We start from the raw sequence: 21,703 nt of genomic DNA on the forward strand, positions 1-21,703 counted from the left end.
TGCCCTTTGCCTTGTGATCTTTATCGGCCTCAAAAGCATCTGATCTTTGTGACCTACTCCCTATTCGTACATCCCCTCCCCTTTTGAAGTCCTTAATAAAAACCTGCTGGTTTTGCAGCTCAGGTGGACATCACGGTCCTACCATTATGTGATGTCACCTCTGGAGGCCCAGCTGTAAAATTCCTCTCTTTGTACTCTTTCTCTTATTTCTCAGATTGGCCAACACTTAGGGAAAATAGAAAGAACTTACGTTGAAATATTGGGGATGGGTTCCCCTGATACAACATAAATATTAATGGAGAAAATCCCATGGAATCTACAAACAAAAATGTAGAATAAATGAAATTATAGTTTCCAGGGCAGACAATGATTTTTATAAAAATTGTACTTCTATGTATGATGATCAATTTGAAACTGAAATTTAAAAAGTACTTTTATTTTTGAGAAGGATTTTCGCTGTTGTTGCCTAAACTGGAGTACAATGGCATGATCTCGGCTCACTGCAACCTCCACCTCCCGGTTCAAGTGATTCTCCTGCTTCAGCCTCCCGAGTAGCTGGGATTACAGGCTCACACCACCATTCCTGGGTAATTTTTTGTATTTTTAGTAGAAATGGGGTTTCACCATGTTAGCCAGCCTGATCTTGAACTCCTGACCTCAGGTGATGTGCCTGCCTCAGCTTCCCAAAGTGCTGGCTTTTTACAAGAGCATACAACATAAACTTGAGACATATAAGATGTGCAACTGAAATACATATAAGATGTACACTGGAAACTACAAAATATTGTGGAAGAAAAGATCTAAATAAATGGAGAGATACACCACATTTATGGATTAGAACACAAAGGCTTCCCTTTGTGGGTAACCCAACAATGTTTTAAACTCATTAATGTTTTAATTACTTAATTGAAAATAAATGCGACCAGGTGTGGTGGCTCACGCCTGTAATCCCAGCCCCAGCACTTTGGGAGGCTGAGGCGGGTGGATCACGAGGTCAGGAGATCGAAACCATCCTGGCTAATGTGGTGAAACCCCGTCTCTACTAAAAATACAAAAAAATTAGCTGGGTGTGGTGGCAGGCGCCTGTAGTCACAGCTACTCAGGAGGCTGAGGCAGGAGAATGGCATGAACCCAGGAGGCGGAGCTTGCAGTGAGCTGAGATCCAGCCACTGCACTCCAGCTTGGGTGACAGAGCGAGACTCTGTCTCAAAAAAAAAAAAAAAAATGCAACTTTAAGCCACAATGGGTTACTATTTCACACCTCCTATTTCACACCTAGTAGATTATCAAACTTAAAGTTTCACAAAGAGAGTGTTGGCAGTAAGAGTTGGCAACCAAAATAACCATAAACTCTGGTAGGAGTGAAAATTGGTACAACTTTGGAAAACAATTCATCATTGTACAGTAAAGTCATAGATGGGAATATACTTTGCACAAGCCAGTCTTTCCTTATTACATACTCTAAGCCTTTAGAGGAAGCCAGCTGATGCCACAGTGTTTTGTAAAACTGTAGCTGCTATAGGAATTCACCACCACACCCACAGGACACACCAAGGTAGAAGTGTCAGAGGTGTTTAAACCAGAGCAACTCCATCTTGAATACGGCCTGGGTAAAATAAGGCTGAGACCAACTTCCCAGACACTTACCACATTCTAAGTCACAGGATAACATTGGAGGTCGGCACAAGATACATGTCAGATCATAAAGGCCTTGCTGGTTAAACAGGTTGCAGTAAAGAAGCCAGCCAAAACCCACCAAAATCAAGATGGCGAGGAGACTGACCTTTGGTGTCCTCACTGCTCCTTATGTGTCCAGAATGGGTTCCTTCCGGTGGGTTTGTGGTCCCACTGGTGTCAGGAGTGAAGCTGCAGACCTTCACAGTGACTGTTACAGCTCATAAAGGTGGCACGTCTGGAGTTGTTCATTCCTCCCAGTGGGTTGGTGGTCTCGCTGGCTTCAAGAGTGAAGCTGCATCTAGACCTTTGCGGTGTTACAGCTAATAAAAATAGTGCAGACCCAAAGAGCAAAAGAACAAAAACACTCCACACTGTGGAAGGGGAAACCAGGGGCTTGCAGCTGCCGCTCCGGTGGCCAGTTTTTAATTCCCTTATTTGGCCCCGCCCACATCCCACTGATTGGTCTATTTTACAGAGTACTGATTGGTCCGTTTTTACAGAGTGCTGATTGGTGTATTTACAAACATTTAGCTAGACACAGAGCTCTGATTGGTGCATTTTTACAGAGTGCTGATTGGTATGTTTACAAACCTTTAGCTAGACACAGAGCCCTGATTGGTGCATTTACAATCCTTCAGCTAGACAGAACAGTTCTCCAAGTCCCCACCTGACCCAGAAGCCCAGCTGCCTTCACCTCTCAGTTATATGCTAATTATATGCATTAGCATGCTAAGAGACACTCTCACCAGTGCCATGACAATTTACAAATGCCATAGTAAGGTTCAGAAGTTACCCTGCATGATTTAAAAAGTGAGGAAGCCCTCAGCTCCAGGAAATTGCCCACCTCTTTCCTGGAAAACTCATGAATAATCCACCCCTTGCTTAGCATATCATCAAGCAATAACTACAAGTATCCTTAGTCCAGCAGCCCAAGCTGCTGCTCCAACAGTGGAGTACCCATTCTTTTGTTTCTTTACTTTCTTAATACACTTGCTTTGTCTTTGCACTGTGGACTCCCGTGGATTTTTCTTGTGTGAGATCTAAGAACCCTCTCTTGGGGTCTGGACCGGGACCCCTTGCTGGTAACAAGCACCACTTCACGAAGATCATGCAGGTGAGTACTTACTAATTACAAAAAAGTCTATAACCACACTATTTGTCATTTTAAAAATAAGTCAATTGACATTTAAGTGTTAAAAAGAAAGTAAACAACCCAAATACACATAAGGAGTAGACTGCTCTGGCTTGCATACAGAGAGGTTCATTGCCCCTTTGGGTGGGCCGGGCAAGGTCAGGGCCTCAGAAGCACTTCTGGGGAGAGGGGGTGTCAGGCGCTGATGGCTGCGGAAGGAGTGGCTCCTCCCAGGATGGTTTCCGTCCTCCCAGCGCTCACTCAAATTCAGTATTTCTAAGTAATTCCAGGGGGCGTAACGCGCGTCAGAACGGTCACTGGTGTCACAGATACGTGTCCCCTTGCATTTCCAGGAAATGTCCTTGGCAACTACAGTCGTGATAGTCGGGTCACAGGGCGTTTTGTGAGCTATCGTCTTGGGCATATGAGGGCCAAAAAAACAAAAAGAGCTCTGAAGATGAACTGCATAGCAGCAGGCTTTGGGATGAGAGGGGCCCCCTTGCTAGCAAAGGCGAGCACTTCCGCGGTACCAGCAAGGGCTGCCCACGTCCCGGAGGGAAACGTTTGTGTGAGCGCAGGAATGACCCGGAAGACCTCGGCGCGGCTGCAGAGTTTTCTGGGAAATGTAATTTCTTGGTCCAGGCGCCATGACCCTTACAAGTAGAGGGTGTCCCTTGGTTCCGAGGTGTATCGTTCACCAGAGGACGACTGTGTGCCCCAGGACACTGCGCGTGGTCCTAGCTGGCCGGCTCTGGCTCGACAGCCCCAGGCGGTTTAGCTTCTTACGAAGCCGTGACCGGTTTACCCTCTGCGCACAAGGTCCGCGCAGCCGCACAGACCCTTGGGAAGTGTGGTCTTCCGGTGCCGGCCGTTCGCGGCACCGGGGACAGGTGTCCCGCACGCGGAGGATTCTGGGAAATGTGGTTCGGCCGTGGGTGCACGAGGTCAGTCCCGCGATAACCTCAGGGCTGGAGGCAGATTCCAAGCTAAGGAACGGTTTGGGGCAGTGTCGTTCCCGGAGGTCGGCGGCCGTTACCTGCTCACCAGCTACGCGGCGCGTCAGGTCTGCGGAGACGCGAGCTCCGGGCGCCTGCGGGGACGGTGAGGCCATGCTGAGGACTCCGGCAAGTGTGGGTCCCGGGGACGACGGCGGGGCTCAGGCCTTGCGTCCGCCCCGCGGTTTGACACCGGCCCGGGCTTTGGCATTTCCTGCCCTTGGTGTCGAGTCGTGTAAACGCGGGGTGATGACGGCGCCGACCTCTTGGCACTGTTGTGAGAGCGAAGTGGGTGCGAGAGCAGACGCCAGCCGCAGTTGTTTTGGGGTTATGTTGTCATCAAGCCGGCGCTTTCAGTTGTGTAACCTTGAACAAATAGGTTCTGTATCTCGGAATTTCAGTTTTGTCTTCATTTAAAAAAAAAAATACGGTTTAGAACTCCTGACCTCAAGCGATCCGCCTGCCTCCGCCTCCCAAAGTGCTGGGATTAAGGCGTAAGCCATCGCACCAGCCTGGCCAACATGGCGAAACCCCGTCTCTACTAAAAATACAAAAAAAAAAAAAAAAAAAAAAAAAAATTAGCTGGGCGTGGTGGCACGTGTGTGTAATCCCAGCTCTTCGGGAGGCTGAGGCAGGAGAATCGCTTGAACCTGGGAGGCGGAGGTTGCAGTGAGCCGAGGTCGCTCCATTGTACTCCAGCCTGGGCGACAGAACGGGACTCCGTCTCAAAAAAAAGAGACAAAAAGAAAAAAGAAATCTGGAATAATGTGAATGTCCACCGTGCAAAGTGGTGAAGATTGAACAAGCTGATAGTTATTACTGTTGTTTTATCAGTCTTTTATATACAGAATAACTGATTTTCCCCGCAGGTGGCACCTGGTAAACGGTTAGCCCTTGCAGAGAAACACCCTGTTAGTTCCCAGGGAGACACTGGCGCCCCGGAGAGTGATTACCAGTGTGCCTTTCCATTATGGTGTGTCACAGGTGCCAGCCTTATTTTTCATGACTACTGTTTCCTGTCCTTCTGTGCCCTCAGGACACTGCCCATCTGTAAGATAAGAGCCTGGAAAGGGGACTCTATTGGCTACTGGAAATTGCAGAATAATGGCTCAGGTAAGTCGGTGTGTCCCCAAGTCTTCCTGAAACACTTCATGAGGCCTCTGTGTGTTTGCTTTGCTTCTGCCTATTCCCACCTAATCAAGTCCATTTAAGGGACTGGATCTATGGTTCCTTTCACTATAGGAAGGATGGAGCCCACAAGAGAACACCAAGGTATTGCTCTCTTCACCCAGTGTTCCTCTTTTCTACAGTTTTCTGCTAGAAGACTTTCTAGATTGCCAAAATTTTTAAACTGTAATTCACAATGCAACTTTGGAATGTAAGGTTATTTGGTTTATGGTTGTCAAAACTGTACCATGTGGTCTCAAGTGAAGAGATGTTTGGAGTCATCCTTGATTCTTCCTTTTGACTTATAACTAATATTCCGGTCCTCTAGTTGGATCTAAACGATACACCGTGTACAGCATCTAACCATTAGCTAGCCCATCACCACCACCACCCCTACCACCAGTCTGAGCCACCTGGATTATTGGGGTAGCCTCCTAGCTGTATTCCCAGCATCTGCCCTTAACCCGCATCAATCTATTCTCAGTACAACTGTTACTGTGATCCTATTGTTATATAAATTCCTGTCATTCTTCAACCTAAAATTTTTCAGTGGCTCTAACTGAGTCACTTCTGCAGTGACCTATTTGTACAGTTAGGCCATTACCTGTCTGATCCCACCTTCCTTCTCTGCCTCCTCATTCCTTTGAGCTCTAGCCACTGTCACCAGTTGCTGTGCCATCCACGTGGAATCTTCTTTCCCTACATATGCATAAGCTTGCATTCTTATCTCCTTCATATATTTGTTCCGTGGTTACTTTCTCAGAAAAGCTTCCCTGAACGCCTATTTGCAATTGCAGTCACCTTCCCTTGACCAGCACTTCCACTCCTCCATCACTGCTTTGTTTTCCATGGCGCGTGTCACTCACTAGCTGATGTACTGTATGTTCAGTATATGCACCTGCTCATTGTCTGTTCCTGGTGGGAGGAATGTTTTTTCTTTTTTGTTGACTGCTATAGCTTCAGTACCCAGAGTGTTACCTGGCACCAAATAGATTAGTAGGTAATTGTTGGGTGAATAAGATGAGTAATGAAGAACTGGTGGGGCAGAATCATGGACATGAAAGGTGAAGCTTGCACAGGAGGGGATGTAAGTAGCAGATGTACATGTTGGGTGAAGTCTGTTTTCCTGGAATAATTAGATAATTAGAACTGAAAAACTGGCATAGTGGTGCATGCCTGTTGTCCCAGCTATTTGGGAGGCTGATGAAGTGGGAAGATTTCTTGAGCCCTGTGGGGTGAGGCTGTAGTGAGCTATGATTATGTCACTGCACTCCAGCTTGGTGATAGGGCAAGAACCTGTCTCTTAAAAAAAAAAAAAAAAAAAAGGAAAGGCTAAAGTGAGCTAATACCAAAACCATTCATTGGTTCATCTTCTAAACACTTACAAAGTACCTGTTAGGAAAAGTTATACATGGATTTCAGTGTACACTGACACACAGAACTTCATGATCTAGTGCAGTATTGTCTAAGAGAACTTTCTGCAGTGGTGGAAGTGTTCTGCATGTGTACTAGTCAGTACGGTAGCCACCAGCCCTGTGTGACTATTGAGTACTCGAATTTTAGCTTAAGCAACAGAGGAAATGAATTTTAAATTTTATTTAATTATTTTATTTTTACATTTTAGTTAATTTAAATGTTGTAGCCAAGTTGGCTAGTGGCTCCTGTGTTGAAGATTGCAGCACTGGTAGAAAAATAAGAAAGCATAAGAAATTTAAATAAGTGCTAGCATAGATATCCTATGTTCTTTTGGGGGCTCAGATGAGTGAACATCTCAAGCTGCCCGGGCAACTGAAGGGGAAGAAAGAAGCATTCTGGCTCTAAGTTGTAATGACTGGTTTGTCAAAGATAGGAGAAATGTTATTTTTATTTGGGATATAGGCAATTAACTAACACAGTGGCAACTCCAATTAACAGGTGAATTTAGAATAAATTTTGTGTAGCAAATTGAACTGTCAAATCTTACTTGAGGATAAGTTATTGTTTATTTGGAAAACATATGTGTTGGATTGTATCTGCTTGCCTATATAAAAAGATGAGATTTCTTCCTGTCCTTTTAATCTCAATAGTGGATTGCTTGTGAAGTGCCTCAAGGTCTGATTTAATGCTTATTCAGTAATAAAACCGTTTTCTTTTTGTTTCTACATTTATGGAGAGGATTTTCTGCCATTGGAAGGAGGTTTGAATTTTAATTGTTTTCCCCAAACCTGAGAAAAGTAAATTCTGGCTTTAAAACCAAAGACCCATGTCACTTGTGAACATGCATGCAAAATATCCAAATAAAGTGCTACAATACTGAATGAACTCTCAGAGCTAAAAAATAACCACAGTAGAGCAGTCTGTTTTACAAATCACAGACAGTAATAATGCTGTATTAAATGGATGTACTTTTTGCACATATTGTAATTTGACTAGCCAATAAGCTACTATTGAATATTTAAGCTTCTAAAGTTTTACTATTTTAAATAATACTGTGAAATGAGTACTATTGAGAAGAATTTCTAAGTACATCTGTGAGCATTTTTTTTAGAATATTTTCTTTGAAATGTGCTCTTTTGTTTTTTTCTGTTACTTCCAGGTCCTATTTAAGGACTGTCTATGGCAGGAGTCCTCAACCTTTTTGACACCAGGGATCAGTTTTGTGGAAAACAATTTTTCCATGAAAGTGGGAGGTGGTGGAGGTAGTGGTTTGGGGACGAAACTGTTCTACGTCAGATCATCAGGCGTTAGTTAGATTCACATAAGGAGCGTGCAACCTCGATCCCTTGCATGCGCAGTTCACACTAGAGATTGCGCTCCTGTAAGAATCTATGCCAGAGCTGATCTGACAGCAGGCGGAGCTCCGGTGGTAATGCTCACTTCCCTGCCACTTACCTCCTGCTGTGTTGCCCCATTCCTAAAAGCCACAGACCAGTACCAGTCCGTGACCGGGCGGTAGACCCCTGATCTATGACATCTTCAGTCTTTTCACCCAGGAGTCTCATATTTCAATTATTAAATGTTTGTCAGTACTCAGTTTAAGTATACACCATAAATATATTTTTGTTTTTTGTTTATGAATCAGTTATGTATATATTTTAGTCTATTTGTGCTGCTGTAACAGAATACCCCAGACTGAGTAGTTTATAAATAATGAAAATTGACTTCTCATGGTTTTGGTGCCTGGGAAGTCCAAGACTAAGGGGCAGACATCTGGCAAAGGCCTTCTTGCTGTGTCATTTTATGGTGGATGGGCAAAGAGAAGAGAGAGAGGCAAAGAGGGGCCTGAACTCATTTTTTAAAATAAGGAACCCTCTCCCCTAGTGATGACATTAATCCATTCATGAGGACAGAGTCCTCAAGGCCAATCATCTCCTAAAGGTCTCACCTCTCAATACTATTAGAATGGCGATTAAGTTCAATATATGCTTTTTTAGGGAATACAATCAAACCATATGTCTTACCAGTCTTTAATATAAAGATGTCTTTTTTTCTGAACCCATTTTTTGTGAGCTTTAGTGAATCTTCCTGAGTATCCCATTTGAGAGACAATCACTTTAGCCTTATTTTCACTTACTTATTTTAATTACTTATTTTTAATTACTAGCACTTAGCTCTAAAAGATATAACTAAATACTTGACTCTGTGCTGTCAAATGTCAAATGTTGCCTTTTAAAAATTCCCACGCCTGTAATCCCAGCACTTTGGGAGGCCGAGGCGGGCGGATCACAAGGTCAGGAGATCGAGACCACGGTGAAACCCCGTCTCTACTAAAAAAAAAAAAAACAAAAAATTAGCCGGGTGTGGTGGCGGGCGCCTATAGTCCCAGCTACTCGGGAGGCTGAGGCAGGAGAATGGCCTGAACCCAGGAGACGGAGCTTGCAGTGAGCCGAGATCGTGCCACTGCACTCCAGCCTGGGGGACAGAGCGAGACTCTGTCTCAAAAAAAAAAAAATAAAAAATAAAAAATAAAAAAAATAAAAAAATAAAAATTCATATAATTCTAAACTTTTAACAAAATTAACTCTACTGAAGTGAAGCTATCATATTTGTCTCTCATTCTTATTGTGTAAAAATTCTAACTACATAACTGTCCCCTTTATTGTATGTTAATTCCAACTACATAACTGTCCTGTTATTACTTAACTGAGATCACATTCCCAATCATTGTCACAACTCCTGAATCTTGTTTCATTTCTTCCACAAGCAGGCTGATTTTACCCCTTCTTTAGTGACAGAAGAGGCCTGGGCTATGACTGAGCTTAAATATATTTGCTATTTCAGGTGACATTTAGTGATGTGGCTATAGACTTCTCTCATGAAGAGTGGGCATGGCTAGATTCTGCTCAGAGGGACTTATACAAGGATGTGATGGTCCAGAATTATGAGAACCTGGTCTCTGTAGGTAAGGATATCACCCCTTCCACTCCAGTAGGGGACACCTTTCTTTTGTCACTCTGAATTGCTGGAGAGCCTCCTAAGTAAATGGCTGAATTTCTGTGGCATGTTTCCAAAGAAATGTGCAGCTCTGTTGTGCCCTGCCTGAAGCTTATCTTTCCATTTCAATGAACACCCTTCATCCCTTCTTGTGGTCCTTCTTGTGATGGCCTCTCATAATAGAGGACCACAGCTTAAACAATTCTATTTTCTTCCTGTAAGCAGGTCTTTCCATAACTAAGCCATATGTGATCATGTTATTGGAGGATGGAAAAGAGCCCTGGATGGTGGAGAAAAAACTGTCAAAAGGTATGATTCCAGGTGAGTCATGGTGAACGAGACTAAGGAAGTTTTTGTTAAAAGATGTTTATAGTGAGTGTGGAGGTATTTTACGGATACTGTCTTCAAAGATCTCAAATAGAAATGAAAAATTGAGGGATATTTAGCTTATATTTTCAAAACAATTACTTCTCCCTCTAAAATTATTATCTATATCACTCATGTCATCTAATCAAGGTTAGAGATAATTAAAATTGTTACTATATTCATGACAAAGTAAGACAATTTATTCTTTCTTAATTCTACTTAAGCAAAATATACTAATAGTTTTAAGCTAAGAAAAGCTGTCTATTAGATGGAAAATCACTTTTCTAAATTTGTAGGTGAAATATGAACATATTAGAGGAAGTAAGGGACATATAAATATGTTTCTAGGAATAATATTTTCTAATGTTCAAGAAATAATATGATTCACACAGTTTCTTCATAACCTCAGAAAGCCTAAATTTTTGTCAGCTATAAAGAACATTTAGATTACTTTGTTTTTACTGCAATTGTTTAATATAGTAGTATCAATTCTGTATTTTAAGCTTGATAATCCGGCAGCAAATTGAGATTAATGGAAGGTTGGAGAAAAAGGCTATGAGACAAAATGCAATCTTTCCCACATGAATATAGGCACAAAAAGATGATTTGTAATCCAAGAATGCCTTCTACATCTTATTTCTGATAGTTTCCTTTTTTTCAATACTATTTTATCCATTTTGTATAGTTTACCCATTTCCTTTATCACACTCTGTTCCTACTTCTGTGAACTTTCTATTCTCTGCTCCATTTGAGCATTGTTCAGAAGTCACTGAAATATTTTGAGTTGTCAGAGCTATGTGTTTTCTGGGGGCTTCATTTCTTATCCATTTCTCCTAATTACACTGTAGAAGTTTTCTTCAAGAAGTGGAAAAAAAAAAAAGCAGTGCTTTGCTTTCTTGATATATTTCAGATTGGGAATCAAGGTGGGAAAACAAGGAATTATCAACAAAGAAGGATATTTACGATGAAGATTCACCCCAAACAGTAACAATAGAAAAAGTTGTAAAACGACGTTTTGAATTCCCAAATTCTAATAAGAATTTGGAATATATAGAATGCAACAAATTTAGGAGCACCTTTCATTCAAAGTCTACTCTTTCCGAACCACAAAACAATTCTGCTGAAGGAAATTCACATAAATATGATATATTAAAGAAGAATGTATCAAAAAAGTCAGTTATAAAAAATGAGAGAATCAATGGTGGAAAGAAGCTTTTGAATTCTAATAAAAGTGGGGCAGCCTTCAACCAGAGCAAATCTCTTATCCTTCCCCAGACTTGTAATAGAGCTAAAATCTATACATGCAGTGAATGTGGGAAAGCCTTTGGCAAACAGTCAATCCTCAATCGCCATTGGAGAATTCATACAGGAGAGAAGCCGTATGAATGTCGTGAATGTGGGAAGACTTTTAGCCATGGTTCATCCCTTACACGGCATCAGATAAGTCATAGTGGAGAGAAACCTTACAAATGTGTTGAATGTGGGAAGGCCTTTAGCCATGGCTCATCACTTACTAACCATCAGAGCACTCACACTGGAGAGAAACCATACGAATGTATGAACTGTGGAAAGTCTTTTAGTCGTGTGTCCCTTCTCATTCAGCATCTAAGAATTCATACGCAAGAAAAACGCTATGAGTGTCGTATATGTGGAAAGGCCTTCATTCATAGTTCATCTCTCATTCATCATCAGAAAAGCCATACTGGAGAGAAACCTTATGAATGTAGAGAATGTGGGAAAGCTTTCTGCTGTAGCTCACACCTTACTCAACATCAAAGAATTCACAGTATAAAGAAAAAGTTTGAATGCAACAAATGTCTCAAAGTCTTTAGTAGCCTGTCATTTCTTGTTCAACATCAGAGTATTCATACTGAAGAAAATCCTTTTGAAGTTTAGAAATGCAGGAAATCCTTCAACCAGCTTGAATCACTGAATATGCATTTGAGAAATCACATTAGATTGAAACCCTATGAATGCAGTATATGTGGGAAAACCTTCAGTCATAGGTCATCCCTGCTTCAACATCACAGAATTCATACTGGAGAGAAACCTTACGAATGTATTAAATGTAGGAAGACCTTCAGCTGTAGTTCAAACCTTATTGAACTGCATCAATAAATTTCACTATAATCAGTTCATACAGAGTTTATACATCAGAGAATTCATACTGGAGAAAAGCCATATAAATGTAATGAGTGTGGAAAAGCTTTTAGCAAAGGCTCAAATCTTACTGCCCATCAAAGAGTACATAATGGAGAGAAACCCAATAATATGGTAAGTGTGGAAAAGCCTTTAGATCATATGAATCACTGTACATGTGATAAATCTTACAGAAGAGAAACTATTTGAAGCAGTGTTTATCATGGTAAACTTCATAGATCCTCCCTTATTTAACATCAGAAAAAATTTATACTGGGGAAAAGTTGTATGAATGTGGTGAATATGGGAGACTTTTAGCAATGATGCAGACATTTTTATTTATCAGAGTTTATACTGTAGAGAAATCATATGAAGTCAATAAATGTGGGAAAGCCTTTGTCAGTATTAATCCCTTAATTGACATAAGTATACTCACACTAGGAAAAAACTGTGTACATGTAGCAAATGTGGGAAAGACTATAGGCGATAGGAATCTCGTACAAACTCCTACAGGAAAAAAGTTGTATGAATGTGGAAAATTTAGAAATTGAAGGAATTCTTCAGTTCCAAGTGCATTCCTTATTCTACAGGGAATAAACTGGAGAGAAATCTCATCATATAAGAGATGTAGCAAAGTGTTCACTAAGAGTGTTTATCTTGCTAGACATCAGAAGATGAATGGTAGAGCAACCTGAAGGATTTAGAAATTACATGTAAATCTGCAGTGGTGCTATTTGTAAACAGGATTCTATAGGAGAGCAAATAAACATAATTAAGTATGCCTTTCTTAGAGCAGTAGCTTGCAGTTTCAGTTGGGTTCTACTTAGAAATTCTTTTTAGCTAGTGGGCATGTGAAGATATTTAGTCACCCAGAGGAGCCAGTAAATATTATAATGTTACAAATTAAAGCTGCAAAAGAAATAAAATGGTGTTAATAAAAGTTTGGTATCTAATAAGATCGTTTTGTATATCATGAAGTCTTTCTCTGTGACTGTTTCTGGCAAAAAAAATTCACTAAGATTAGCCTTAGTATAGTCTTTAGTGGGAGACTAGCAAACTTCGAGAAAAATGGCCTGCTCTTTATACTAAGAATAGCAGTATTTTGGTGAGGATTATTCAGAGTCCATTTCCAGTAGGCTTAATTAAATACATTTCAAGAAAATTTACTGAGCATCACTCATGTGTATTACACAGGGATGGGATATAGGAATCTAGTAGTTCTGAGCTGTAGTGGTGTGTCAAAATCACTGGAAGGACTTGTTAAAGCACAGATTGCTAAGCCTCAATCCTAGAATTCTTGTATGAGTTGATTTGAATTTGCATTTTTCACACATTCTTAGGGGCCACTAACACTGTCCAGAATATAATTATAATGTTATGATGTCACTGACAACATATTATTTTCTCAGTCATACCTATTAACCATTCCTTGAGTATCTTCTGTGGACCTAATAGATAAGCACTTCATACTCTTTAAGAGCTCCGAGGGGTGTGTGTGTGTGTGTGTGTGTGTGTGTGTGTGTGTGTGTGTGTGTGAAGAGCGTTAAGCTTTGGAGTCTTGTTACCTGGGTTTAAATCCAAGTTGCATGTATACTGGCTTTGTGTGACCTTGGACCAACTTCTTCACTGTGTCATGCCTCAGTTTCTCCATCTGTAAAATGGTAATAAAGCTATTTCACAGCATTGTGAAAATTAAATGAGTTAATTGATGCACAATGTTTACAACAATGGCCTCTCAATAGCGTTCAATAAGTATTAGCCATCATATCCTCATGGTTGCTTCATCATTCTGGTCTCAGATGTCACATCTAATCACTTGTTGCTCTTATCTGTTTACTGTTTCACATTTTTGGGGGAGAGCTCTTACAAAACACCCCCGTTTCCTTCCAACAAATCCTTTAGTATCTGAGCCATTTTGAGGGAATGTTTCTTGCCTAAAATAACCTGAGGAGAAACAAAGAGACCAGGTAGGAGATAAGATGAGAATTCAACAAGTCTGTGAGAAGGAAGGAGGGTGCCCTACAGAGTTGGGAAATGGGCTGAGTGAAGGAGGCATCAGGCTTCCACATGGAGGAAAGGGGAGGTTTTACCCACTGAGACCAGAACACTACAGGTCTTCAGCAGCATCTGTGAGTACAGCGTCCCATGGACTAGGTGCCACTGCCTTCACTCTTCTGAATTGAAGTTACAGCCTGTCAATGAAGGTCACCGATGCCTGGAAAGTCAGAGTTTCCTTGTTAGCCTTGGGCCAGTCAGATGTGATTAGAGCTCAGTTGTTGATAAACACCTAGAAAGAAGCAAGGCACATATCACTGAGTACTTCCTGGGAGCTTAATTCTTTGCTGCTGACGGAGAGTCAGTCTTTAAACAAATTGCAGTTGTGTTAGAGGAAAACAGCTTTATATGCAGAAGTAATTGATACAAGATACAAGACAGTGACAATGCTGTATGGTGCAGAGTGTAAGCACTCTGGCATCAAATAGGGAAAAATAATGATCATAATACAATACCGTTAATAGCAACAACTGCGCCTTATGTTTGTGTGCTGCATTCAGACAAATGCTCTCAGCTCTGGACACAAATTGCTAGGTGTGAATTCAGCCTATTGGGACTGTCACTTGCTTAATCTATAAATTTGGGGAAGTCACTTCATTTCCCAATTTCTCCATCAAAACAAAAATATTTCCCATCTTACCAGGTGGTTGTGAGAATTAAAAGATTTATAAAGCAAGCAACAAAGTGCCTCTGCATGGAAGTTTGTTGCTGTGTTTTCCTTGCTTTTAATAATCTTCCCACATACTGTAAGGTAAATATGGTCATCATCTTCATGCTAGTGACCTGAGTCTCTCTCAGAGTCACACATCTTAGGAATATAGGCTACATTTGAACATTCAGTAAAAGACCAAACAATATTGCCCTCCTAGGACAGATCTCAGAAGACGGGGATTTCTCTTGGCAACCATACAGGCTCTCTTGCCTACTTGAACAAAAAACATTTCCTTTGGTCATGCCGTTTCTTCTGCCTAGAATGTGTCCCATACCCCATTTATTACCACGCTTACCTAATGCCAATGGAGGCATGCCTACCTTGCAAAGCTCACTAGGTGTGTCAAAGATGAACAAAGCTGGACGTTAATAACAGTGGTGAGAACAGACTGATTGATAACTATTGCAATGGGGAAAGGAATTTGGCATGAAGCGAACTCAGTTTTGATTTGTACAAAGGTGAATGAGTACGTTAAAGGGAAGGTGAAGAAATTGGGTGTGGTGAGGAGGGGTTCAGTGGACTCAGAAAAGTGAAAAATTACAAAACACAGGAAGGGAGGGGGCTGGTCTGTGTGCAGTGTATCTGGGTTTGCTGCTGGCACTTTGAGTTAGGCTCCTATCCTGCCACAGAGCCTGGGAGACAGGGGCCTTATCTTCAGGTGTTGACTAGAAGAAATTCTTTGGACAGCCTTTAGTTTTTCAGGCATCGTTAGAAAGTGTTAGTGTTGTGCCTGTGCCTTAGTCTGGGTGGAGGGTCTGCTGGTTCTAGAGCAGTGGTGGGAGTGCTTATTCTCCTCCCACCAAGTTACTATTATGACATGTAATTGAGCCTACTGGAAATAGATTTACATGTGAGGTGTGTAGGAACAGTAAAATGTTTTAATAAAAGGTTATAAGAGGCATAAAAATGTGAATTCTTGCCTAGGGTTAAATAATTTTTTAAATTAGATAATATGAAGTTAAAAGTTCAAACAAGTGGTGGAAAGTATAAAAATTAATCTTGCAAAAATTCTGTGTATGAATATATTGACTAAATTCAAAAGCATATTATATGGTTTTTCTGTAAATTCAGCATTAAAATAAAAGCATGACAAGGTACTCTCCTACCAAGGTCTTTCCCTGGGAATCTGGGAGGAAACCTTGTGAATGAGGAGGTAGAGAGGAGAGAGCAGACACCAATGATGCAGGGAAGGGCCAAGAAGGGAGACTCAGCTAACCCTTGAGCTTGTGGGCTGGCTCTGGCTGTTCAGCTCTGTAGGCTAGCCTGAGAACCTCCAGGACCTCCTGTGTCCACGGACCACTCAACCTCAATTTTACACCCTTGACTCTGACCTCCCTGCCTCCAGGCTCTATAGCACATGAGGCTATGGACCGAATCTTCTCCAAACCATGAGCCCTGTGTCTTTCTAATACAGGATTTATTAAGAAATTATTTTTTGGCAGCTAGAAAAGGTAAAAATTCTCAGTGGAATTTTCCTTTAATAAAAAGCAGCCCCAAACCATTTATTCTCCAACAGAAAGCAGCCTGATATATATGAAAGCTAGGAGCTTTCATATGTAAATGCCAACAGTGGTACCTGAAAGCCAGGTACATTCAATGTGTTGGTTCCTGCTCTCCTTTTCGTTGTCACCATGTGTGTAGGTATCATGGTGACCCACCAGGCAGAACCACATTTGCATAATAAAAGACTAGGGTGGAAAGACCAGTCTTTTTGCAGGCTATGCAAATGGCACATCTAGTCAAACCAATCCCCTGGGCCCTATGTAAATCAGTCACCACCTCCCCAAGCCACTGTGCAAAATCAATTGCATCCTGCTGCAAACTGGAGACCCTCTCTTGGGCAACCTGGTTTCTCAGCATGAGGAAGCATTTTCTCTCTCTATTCTTTGCCTATTAAACTTTCTGCTCCTAAACCCACTCCTCATGTGTGTTTGTGTCCTGAATTTTTCTCACCTGAGACAAAGAAACGGTAGGCTGGGCATGGTGGCTCATGCCTGTAATCCCAGCACTTTGGGAGGCCAAGGCGGGCAGATAACAAGGTCAGGAAATCGAGACCATCCTGGTCAACATGGTGAAACCCTGTCTCTACTGCAAATACAAAAAATTAGCTGGGCATGGTGGCAGGTGCCTGTAGTCCCAGTTACTCAGGAGGCTGAGGCAGGAGAATGGCGGGAACCTGGGAGGCAGAGCTTGCAGTGAGCCAAGATCATGTCACTGCACTCCAGCCTGGGTGACAGAGCGAGACTCCATCTCAAAAAAAAAAAAAAAAGGGACTATACCCCAGACAACCAAGCTGTTTCCTTTTGCGGTTCTCATCTAGGCTCAGGATCAGAATGGAAGATGGAAACATTAGACTGGTAGTATGGAGTGAACCTCAAATCTGTCCTCTAATCTCAAGGCTGTCTTCAAACCAGTTTTTTGTTTTGTTTTGTTTTGTTTTTTGTTTCACAGAGTTCCTAGCCATCACATCACGAGAGGCTGGGAGAAGTCCTAGGGCAACTGAGAATTTCTGTCCAGGGCCCACCCTGGCATTATTCAAAGGCTTCAGGATTGAACCCAGCCTCCAACAGCCCATCCAGGTGTTGGTCATGGATTTCAGCTATCCTGTCGCAAAATTTTCCTTTCTTTTCTATCCACGGTCACTATGTCTCCTATCCTCTATGTGCAGTGTGCAGGAAATTTTACAGTTCAGGGAAACAGTTCTGTTAGGAAAGATCAGCAAACACCACATGCAGCAACTTAACAAGCCTCTCTCTATCCTTCCTCCGGTGAGCACATGGTATTTCTGAGCCAACAGCGCCACCTAGTGGAAATAGACATCCTCTTCATCAGGCAAATTGATGGTGTTTCACAGCTGCATCTTCTCAATTCTCTTTTTGCACTGTTAGAAATCAGGCTCTAAGCTCCTTCTGTGAATGGGAAAGCTCCACCTTCAACAATTAGGAGGAAAATATCCTTCATAGCCAAATGTTAGCGCCGATACTGTCCCAACATCAGGAAAAATAGCCGTTAAGTCCCTATTTTCATTTCTGTCTCCAATGAGAGCAGTACTTAATTAGTAAAGTGATTTTAAGTACAAAGGTTAAACAGAACCGTTTTGCTAAGGGTAAATATTTTAGCACAGGCCAAAATAGCAGGTAATTTAGCACATTGACTCTCTTAAAGAAGCTTTGACCAAAGGGGACACACACTCTCCAGAGATCCATTTTTTTCAGGAAGCCAGGCAGATCACACAGATCGATAAGTTAAGGCTGTGTGGGTAAACCATGGTTAATCCCATCACTTAGTTCATATGGTTCCATGACTTGGAAGACCACGCCTACAACCATGGGCAGCACCTTTAACACAATGCTAGGACACAGGAACCAAAGAGAGAAAACTGTTGGGGGGACGCTCCCACTGTCTTCCTCTCCACCCTAGGTCACAGTGAAAGGACACTTAGGGAGTAGAAACAGAGGGACAAAAGAACTACAAGACAAACAAAAATGTTAACAAAATGGCAATAGTAAATGGTAGGAGGCTTCCACATGTCACATTTAATAAGAGACAGACCATCTAGACTGACAACCTACAGCAGACTTAAACAAAACCATAGAACAAATGGACCTATCAGACATACACAGAACTTTCCTCCCAACAGCAGAAGACATTCTCGTCAATATTACACAGTACAGTCTCCAGGACAGAACACACGTTAATTTGAAAACAAGTCTTAACAAATTTAAGAAGATCAGAATCATATTCAGTGTCTTTTCTGGCCACAATGGAATGAAACCAGAAATCAAAACTGACAAGAAAACAGTGAAATTTATATATATGTGGAAAAATTGAAAACTTTCTTGACACAATTGCTGCACTTCTGACCAAATGGCTCTTGGAGATATTTATAGACTATTTCATCCAACAGCTGCAAAATAATATTTCTTTCTGTAAGAACATTTAACAAAGAATGAATAAGGTTTAGTATTTGATAGGAAAACAGGGTGACTATAGTTAATAATTGTTTAATTGTATATTTTAAAATAACTGAAAAAGTATAATCAAATTATTTGTAACACAAAGAATAAATCCTTCAGGTGACGGATACCCCATTGACTCTTTTTTTTTTTTTTTTTTTTTTTTGAGACAGAGTCTAGCACTGTTGCCTGGGCTAGAGTACAATGGTGCGATCTCAGCTCACTGCAGCCTCCACCCCCCCCAGTTCAAATGATTCTCCTGCTTTAGCCTCCCGAGTAGGTGGGATTACAGGTGCCTGCCACCATGCCCTGCTAAATTTTTGTATTTTTAGTAGAGATGGGGTATCACTGTGTTGGCCAGGCTGGTCTTGAACTCCTAACCTCGTGATCTGCCCACCTCGGCCTCCCAAAGTGCTAGGATTACAGGTGTGAGCCACCACACCCGGCATCCCATTGACTCTTATGTGATTTTTTTCTTTTTTTTTTTTTAATTATTATACTTTAAGTTCTAGAGTACATGTGCACAATGTGCAGGTTTGTTATGTATGTATGCATGTGCCATGTTGGTGTGCTGCACCCATTAACTCATTTACATTAGGTATATCTTCTAATGCTATCCCTTCCCACTTCCCCCACCCCACGACAGGCCACAGTGTGTTATGTTCCCCATCCTGTGTCCAAGAGTTCTCATTGTTCAATTCTCACCTATGAGTGAGAAAGTGCAGTGTTTGGTTTTCTGTCCTTGGGATAGTTTGCTCAGAATGATGGTTTCCAGCTTCATCCATGTCCCTACAAAGGACATTAACTCATCCTCTTTATGGCTGCATAGTATTCCATGGTGTATATGTGCCACATTTTCTTAATCCAGTCTATCATTGATGGACATTTGGGTTGGTTCCAAGTCTTTGCTATTGTGAATAGTGCCGCAATAAACGTACGTGTGCATGTGTCTTTGTAGTAGCATGATTTATAATCCTTTGGGTATATAACCAGTAATGGGATCGCTGGGTCAAATGGTATTTCTAGTTCTAGATCCTTGAGGAATTGCCACACTATCTTCCACAATGGTTGAACTAGTTTACAGTCCCACCAACAGTGTAAACATGTTCCGATTTCTCCGCATCCTCTCCAGCACCTGTTGTTTCTTGACTATTTAATGATTGCCATTCTACACTGGTGTGAGATGGTATCTCATTGTGGTTTTGATTCACATTTCTCTGATGACCAGTGATGATGAGCATTTTTTCATGTGTCTGTTGCCTGCATAAATGTCTTCTTTTGAGAAGTGTCTATTCTTATCCTTTGCCCACTTTTTGATGGGGTTGTTTTATTTTTTCTTGTAAATTTGTTTAAGTTCTTTGTAGATTCTGGATATTAGCCCTTTGTCAGATGGGTAGATTGCAAAAATTTTCTCCCATTCTTTAGGTTACCTATTCACTCTGATGGTAGTTTCTTTTGCTGTGCAGAAGCTCTTTAGTTCAATTAGATCCCATTTATCAATTTTGGCTTTTGTTGCCATTGCTTTTGGTGTTTTAGACATGAAGTCCTTGCCCATGCCTATGTCCTGAATGGTATTACCTAGGTTTTCTTCTAGGTTTTTTATGGCTTTAGATGTAACATTTAAGTCTTTAATCCATATTGAATTAATTTTTGTATAAGGTGTAAGGAAGTGATCCAGTTTCAGCTTTCTACATATGGCTAGCCCGTTTTCCAGCATCATTTATTAAATAGGGAATCCTTTCCTCATTTCTTGTTTTTGTCAGCTTTGTCAAAGATCAGATGGTTGTAGATGTGTGGTATTGTTTCTGAGGGCTCTGTTCTCTTCCACTGGTCTACGTCTCTGATTTGGTACCAGTACCATGCTGTTTTGGTTACTGTAGTCTTGTAGCATAGTTTAAAGTCAGGTAGAGTGATGCCTCCAGCTTTGTTGTTTTGGCTTAGGATTGTCTTGGCAATGCGGGCTCTTTTTTGGTTCCATAGGAACTTTAAAGTAGTTTTTTCCAATTCTGTGAAGAAAGTCATTGGTAGCTTGATGGGGATGACATTGAATCTATAAATTACCTTGGGCAGTATGGCCATTTTCACGATATTGATACTTCATATCCATGAACAGGGAATGTTCTTCCATTTGTTTGTTTCCTCTTTTATTTCCTTGAGCAGTGGTTTGTAATTCCCTTGTAAGTTGCATTCCTAGGTATTTTATTCTCTTTGAAGCAATTGTGAATGGGAGTTCATTCATGATTGGGCTCTCTGTTTCTCTGTTATTGGTGTATAGGAATGCTTGTGATTTTGCACATTGATTTTGTATCCTGAGACTTTGCTGAAGTTGCTTATCAGCTTAAGGAGATTTCGGACTGAGATGATGGGGTTTTCTAAATATACAATCATGTCATCTGCAAACAGACAATTTGACTTCCTCTTTTCCTAACTGAATACTCTTTATTTCTTTCTCCTGCCTGATTGCCCTGGCCAGAACTTCCAACTCTATGTTGAATAGGAGTGGTGGGAGAGGGCATCCCTGTCTTGTGCCAGTTTTCAAAGGGAATGCTTCCAGTTTTTGCCCATTCAGTATGATATTGGCTGTGGGTTTGCCATAAATAGCTCTTATTATTTTGAGATACGTCCTATAAATACCTAATTTATTGAGAGTTTTTAGCATAAAGGGCTGTTGAATTTTGTTGAAGGCCTTTTCTACATCTATCGAGATAATCATGTGGTTTTTGTCTTTGGTTCTGTTTATACGATGGATCACGTTTATTGATTTGTGTATGTTGAACCAGCCTTGCATCCCAGGGATGAAGCCAACTTGATCATGGTGGATAAGCTTTTTGATATTCTGCTGGATTCAGATGCCAGTATTTTATTGAGGATTTTTGCATTGATGTTCATCAGGGATAGTGGTCTCAAATTCTCTTTTTATTGTGTCTCTGCCAGGTTTTGGTATCAGGATGATGCTGGCCTCATAAAATGAGTTAGGGAGGATTCCCTCTTTTTCTATTGATTGGAATAATTTCAGAAGGAATGGTACCAGCTCCTCTTTGTATCTCTGGTAGAATTTGGCTGTGAATCCATCTGGTCCTGGACTTTTTTT

General features: G+C 41.2%; 1 protein-coding gene and 1 pseudogene across 2 annotated transcripts in view; both read left to right on the forward strand.

The window, feature by feature from the left end:
* Positions 1–4,711: 4,711 nt before the first annotated feature.
* On the forward strand, positions 4,712–12,866 carry LOC126941901 (zinc finger protein 181-like; annotated as a pseudogene). Its single transcript, XR_007721453.1, has 4 exons — positions 4,712–4,917; positions 9,232–9,352; positions 9,610–9,705; positions 10,661–12,866. The product of XR_007721453.1 is annotated as a zinc finger protein 181-like (transcript).
* LOC126941899 (zinc finger protein 181) overlaps positions 6,064–21,703 on the forward strand; it is a 36,933-nt gene continuing 21,293 nt past the window's right edge. The window contains exon 1 of the mRNA XM_050768762.1: positions 6,064–6,082. The gene's annotated coding sequence lies outside the window, so the exon portion shown is untranslated. The remainder of the gene's footprint in view (positions 6,083–21,703) is intronic.

Source organism: Macaca thibetana, chromosome 19 (genome assembly GCF_024542745.1).
Source record: "Macaca thibetana thibetana isolate TM-01 chromosome 19, ASM2454274v1, whole genome shotgun sequence".
NCBI lineage: Eukaryota > Metazoa > Chordata > Mammalia > Primates > Cercopithecidae > Macaca > Macaca thibetana.